The sequence below is a fragment of the Danaus plexippus genome, unplaced genomic scaffold (assembly GCF_018135715.1).
Source record: "Danaus plexippus unplaced genomic scaffold, MEX_DaPlex mxdp_54, whole genome shotgun sequence".
In the NCBI taxonomy this organism is placed as follows: Eukaryota; Metazoa; Arthropoda; class Insecta; order Lepidoptera; family Nymphalidae; genus Danaus; species Danaus plexippus.
In genome coordinates, this window is record NW_026869874.1 from 11,899 (window position 1) to 17,847 (window position 5,949).

Here is a 5,949-nt window from a genome sequence, read left to right on the forward strand (position 1 = left end):
ATGATGTGTTAAAGGTAAACATTTTTCTTCTTTTAATTTAAGGTTTTAGGAATTTGAATAGCTTACAAATAGTTTTAAAGAAACAAACTATAATTTAATGACATTAGCATTTGAAAGTGCTGATAAATCCTAATGAACAAGAGGAAACAAACAAGTAAATAAAAGTTAAATACAATGGAAGTAAGTAAGGAAGGAGTAATATATACATATAATATATAAAAAAATATATATAAATAATTCCATGTAAAGTTTCCTACAGAAACCTGGCTTATGGCCATGATTTCAAAATACTCATCTCAACAAGTCATCTCTAACAGTCCAGTCACAACTAACTAATTCTCAGTTAAGAATATTTGACTGTATAGAAAAACAGGTATTTATATAAATCAAGTATTGTTTCTCACACTTTCGTAGCAAACAAATAAATAATATACATTTATAAAAATTTGATAATGTAAAATAATTTAAAATGTCCTTCCGACGTAAACTGACTAAAAATAGACGTGTGGCACTCGGAGACTGCCGCGGTAAAGCTATTGCATAGCATTTTATCAACTTATGCAATTATAATTATATTTTTATTTTATATATGCAGTATTTTTTTTTCTTTGTTCTTTTTTTCTTTGGAGATGCCGTAACTTGTGCTATCTATTTCAATAAAATCGTAATAAAATAATATAATGATACGTGTCAGTGACGAGTGCTCATTGCTCGGATGTGTATTCTTTAGTGTGATGCCACTACTGTATTTATATCACAAGCTTCTCGTCAGCAAGTCTAATAACACGTGATGTCACGTAATTATTTTTTATAATTTTAACACCATATATATATGTACATATACATACACGATAAGGTCTAACTAGTTGCGGGCTTGAACTTACTCGTGGACGAAGACAAAAAGCACCTAGCGTTGTGTGTGAAAGAGATAGAATCAGTCGTGAGCAGTTAGCAGCTAGTTAGCCCTCATAGTGTAGTCGCACGCACACATACACCGTGCCGAAGATTGCCAAACTGAAACGACGTTCGATGTTAGGAGTTAGAAATTTTCGCTACGGAATTTCTGAATTCGGTCTCCGCGCTCAAGGCCCGCGATAGAAGCTATGCAATAAAAGGTTTAAAAGGTCTTGTACACTAGAATTTAAAAAAAGACCAGGAATTCTTAAGAGTTAAGTACAATCCATGAAGAGATTGTTACAAAATTGCTAGGAAGAGTATATTTCCCCTTTTTTGATAAAAAATATATTTCATTGTAACATAAAAATATAATGAAATCTTAAAAAACAATCAATTCGTTAGATAAATAAATTTTTGAAATAGGCATTTTACATAAATATTGGGTTACAAACCATATATACATACATACATTCTCATATAGTACTTTTAACTGTCAGTCCTTACATTGGCCTTACCATTATAATTTGATTTATTTCATTTGATATATACCCACACATAGACATAGGCATGAACAGAAATATATAATAAGTTGCAATAAATATGTATCATTAACAAGACATTGTCAGACCCCTTATAAAAAATTAAATTAAAAAAATAAAATGTTATATTCTTTTGTTTTTTTTATGTTCCGATAATAAATTTAAAGCGAATTCCGAGTCTCCAGGCGGAATAAATATTAAAAAATATTACGAAAATGTAGAGATCTCGTGTATTGTATAATATGAAGTAGTATGAATTCAAGCAATATGCAACGATCTGCTACAAGAATGCTACGGAAACAAAGAGAACATTGGATAATGACCTTATGTTATACTGACAACGGTCAGTGAATGAAAAAAATTAACAAAACTAAGAACTTTGTCTAGTTGTAATGCTTGAGCTACTTTTTTCTTGCTTACCAGAAATATAGGCGTCAAGTTTAATGCGAAATGTACTTATAGGTCGAAAATGGCCCGAAATAATTTGAGAAAAGTGTAATACGGCCATGCCGCTTTTTTATTTTTGCTTCACTTGGCGGTTCACTATCGTACCAACAGATTAATTTTACATTTCATTTTTCAGACAATATCGACTTTTATCTATAGTAACAAAATAGTTTTAAATCCAATTACCACTTCAATAAGCAAATATATACATATGTACAAAATTTCTAATTAATTAATGTCGGTTAGGTATGAGTGTTCATATTGTATCATATCGGTTTCGGTTTAAAGACATTTATTTCTCATAAAGAACACAAAAGTTCACTTATAATAAGAAATCACAATAATTTTGCTTGAGGGTACATTTAAAAGTCTGCCTTATGAATTATATACAGTAAAATGAAATGTTGCGGGTAGTTATATTAGACAAACATGTTTAGGTAGGGGTTACATTAACTTATAAATTATTTTGCACATATTCCATTACACGTTTTTTGAATATAGGAAAACTCTTGCTATTAATGATTAAGTCTGATAATTTATTATAAATTTGAACTCCTTCAAATAAAATGTTTTTCTTTCCATAGTTGGTTTTGGTTTTTGGAAGTTCTAGTTTATTACGTTTTCTAGTGTGGTATGTATGTGTTTTTTTTATGAAAGTGTAATTGTAAATGTGTTTTATTTGTTATTATTTTTCTAATCAACATGCAGGTTTTTAAAGTGTATAATTGATTTATATTAAGAAATTTTGTTTTTTTTTTTTTTATATAATTCATCATATTTATAAAGAACTTTAATAATTTTATTTTGTCAAGTTTGTAATGACTTTATGTTAGACTTCGCAGCAGTTCCCCATATTTCAATAAGATATTCGATATGAGGTTTTACTAAAGAATTATAAATAATAGGACGAATTGTATTAGGTATACATAACGAAATTCTACGTAGTGCTCCTATCAAAGGGGATATTTATTTTTGAGATGATCAATATGATATTGCCAGGTTAACTTGCTATCCATTATAAGACCTAAATATTTTTCATGATCAGTTTTATTTATTGGCTCGTTAAAAATTGTTAGTTGTTCATGATTTGGTATATTTTTATTTTTAGGCGCGAATATCATATGTGATGTCTTTTTGGTATTAATAGTTAATAAATATCTCAAGTCTATCCTACGACGATCCCTATGTACACTACGGGGTTCTGAAACCTTCGCACAAATCGGTAGATTTAAAATTCTCTCTTTATATAAAAGAAATGTATGTAATGTATGATTAATTACATACCCACATACATACCCACATGATCACACAGTTTTTAGTCATTGACACAGCCACATAGTCGGATAGTATTATTAATGAAGCACACAGTTACATTTTCCATAACCATGACATTAGAAAATCATAAAGTCTTGGTCGTTGACAGACTCTTACGCATCGGTGATATCTGTTGTTATTTTAATAAAACATAAGTGGATTTAATATGGTTACTATGACAACCGACATAAAACCTAATTTTATGACGGTGACGTGTTAATAGAATGAAGATCCAAATCTACCGTACAATCGGATATGATATTAATCGGTAATTTAATGGACCGAATGATTCGTTGTGAATTCGCAATGCGAATGTAAGACACTCCGTCTCTGCTTAATACATCGGTGCCTATAACTACCGGAGTATTCAAAAACGTACTCGGTACTTATATTGTTTGGTATTTCCGCGCCACCAAAACCACGCAACAGTGGAATGCACGCATGTAGTAGATTTTTATGTAAAATAAAAAAAAAGTATATTGATCTCACTACAGATTAATGTATCATAGTATGGGAGTCACGTTCTTGATAGCGTTGCATACTAGAAGATCAAATTTAAGTATTCTGGTTTAATTATTAGGACGGCCCACTGTGGCTAATGTTCAATATAAATAAAGGAGGCTTTTAAGGTATACATAATATGTAGTTACAAAATGTATTCCTAAGAAGTTTAAAAAACTTTTTTTTTACATTTTCTTTCAATAATCGGAACAAGAAAAATGATTTAACTTATAGTCTTCTACACGGAATTATAATTGTAAGATATTGAAAATCTTCATAAAAGAAAATGATGTGTTAAAGGTAAACATTTTTCTTCTTTTAATTTAAGGTTTTAGGAATTTGAATAGCTTACAAATAGTTTTAAAGAAACAAACTATAATTTAATGACATTAGCATTTGAAAGTGCTGAGAAATCCTAATGAACAAGAGGAAACAAACAAGTAAATAAAAGTTAAATACAATGGAAGTAAGTAAGGAAGGAGTAATATATACATATAATATATAAAAAAATATATATAAATAATTCCATGTAAAGTTTCCTACAGAAACCTGGCTTATGGCCATGATTTCAAAATACTCATCTCAACAAGTCATCTCTAACAGTCCAGTCACAACTAACTAATTCTCAGTTAAGAATATTTGACTGTATAGAAAAACAGGTATTTATATAAATCAAGTATTGTTTCTCACACTTTCGTAGCAAACAAATAAATAATATACATTTATAAAAAATTTGATAATGTAAAATAATTTAAAATGTCCTTCCGACGTAAACTGACTAAAAATAGACGTGTGGCACTCGGAGACTGCCGCGGTAAAGCTATTGCATAGCATTTTATCAACTTATGCAATTATAATTATATTTTTATTTTATATATGCAGTATTTTTTTTTCTTTGTTCTTTTTTTCTTTGGAGATGCCGTAACTTGTGCTATCTATTTCAATAAAATCGTAATAAAATAATATAATGATACGTGTCAGTGACGAGTGCTCATTGCTCGGATGTGTATTCTTTAGTGTGATGCCACTACTGTATTTATATCACAAGCTTCTCGTCAGCAAGTCTAATAACACGTGATGTCACGTAATTATTTTTTTATAATTTTAACACCATATATATATGTACATATACATACACGATAAGGTCTAACTAGTTGCGGGCTTGAACTTACTCGTGGACGAAGACAAAAAGCACCTAGCGTTGTGTGTGAAAGAGATAGAATCAGTCGTGAGCAGTTAGCAGCTAGTTAGCCCTCATAGTGTAGTCGCACGCACACATACACCGTGCCGAAGATTGCCAAACTGAAACGACGTTCGATGTTAGGAGTTAGAAATTTTCGCTACGGAATTTCTGAATTCGGTCTCCGCGCTCAAGGCCCGCGATAGAAGCTATGCAATAAAAGGTTTAAAAGGTCTTGTACACTAGAATTTAAAAAAGACCAGGAATTCTTAAGAGTTAAGTACAATCCATGAAGAGATTGTTACAAAATTGCTAGGAAGAGTATATTTCCCCTTTTTTGATAAAAAAATATATTTCATTGTAACATAAAATATAATGAAATCTTAAAAAACAATCAATTCGTTAGATAAATAAATTTTTGAAATAGGCATTCTACATAAATATTGGGTTACAAACCATATATACATACATACATTCTCATATAGTACTTTTAACTGTCAGTCCTTACATTGGTCTTACCATTATAATTTGATTTATTTCATTTGATATATACCCACACATAGACATAGGCATGAACAGAAATATATAATAAGTTGCAATAAATATGTATCATTAACAAGACATTGTCAGACCCCTTATAAAAAATTAAATTAAAAAAATAAAATGTAATATTCTTTTGTTTTTTTATGTTCCGATAATAAATTTAAAGCGAATTCCGAGTCTCCAGGCAGAATAAATATTAAAAAATACTGCGAAACTGTAGAGATCTCGTGTATTGTATAATATGAAGTAGTATGAATTCAAGCAATATGCAACGATCTGCTACAAGAATGCTACGGAAACAAAGAGAACATTGGATAATGACCTTATGTTATACTGACAACGGTCAGTGAATGAAAAAAATTAACAAAACTAAGAACTTTGTCTAGTTGTAATGCTTGAGCTACTTTTTTCTTGCTTACCAGAAATATAGGCGTCAAGTTTAATGCGAAATGTACTTATAGGTCGAAAATGGCCCGAAATAATTTGAGAAAAGTGTAATACGGCCATGCCGCTTTTTTATTTTTGCTT